Source organism: Penaeus monodon, chromosome 22 (assembly GCF_015228065.2).
Source record: "Penaeus monodon isolate SGIC_2016 chromosome 22, NSTDA_Pmon_1, whole genome shotgun sequence".
NCBI lineage: Eukaryota > Metazoa > Arthropoda > Malacostraca > Decapoda > Penaeidae > Penaeus > Penaeus monodon.
The window spans coordinates 31786886-31787154 of record NC_051407.1 but is presented as its reverse complement, the minus strand read 5'-3'; positions in this window follow the sequence as shown (position 1 = coordinate 31787154).

The following is a 269-nucleotide window of genomic DNA, read 5'->3' as shown; positions in this document are numbered from 1 at the left end:
GTGGGGATTACCCCCCAATGCGAAATGATTTTCAGAGACATTTTGATCTGCCCAAGTAAGATAACTGCATTGGCAATCTCTGGGGCCAAAATTATAAATTAATCAAGTGCTTTTCTGTCGCGGAATATCCAGGTCTTAGCTGTTTATTAGAAGTTAATTGTAATGAGGTTGAAGACCCTCGAAAAATAGCAGAATAGCTTGTGAATTCAAGAAAAAAAATAAAGTTAACATATTTGGAGGGTAAATTGAAGTTACAATTATAAAACGGA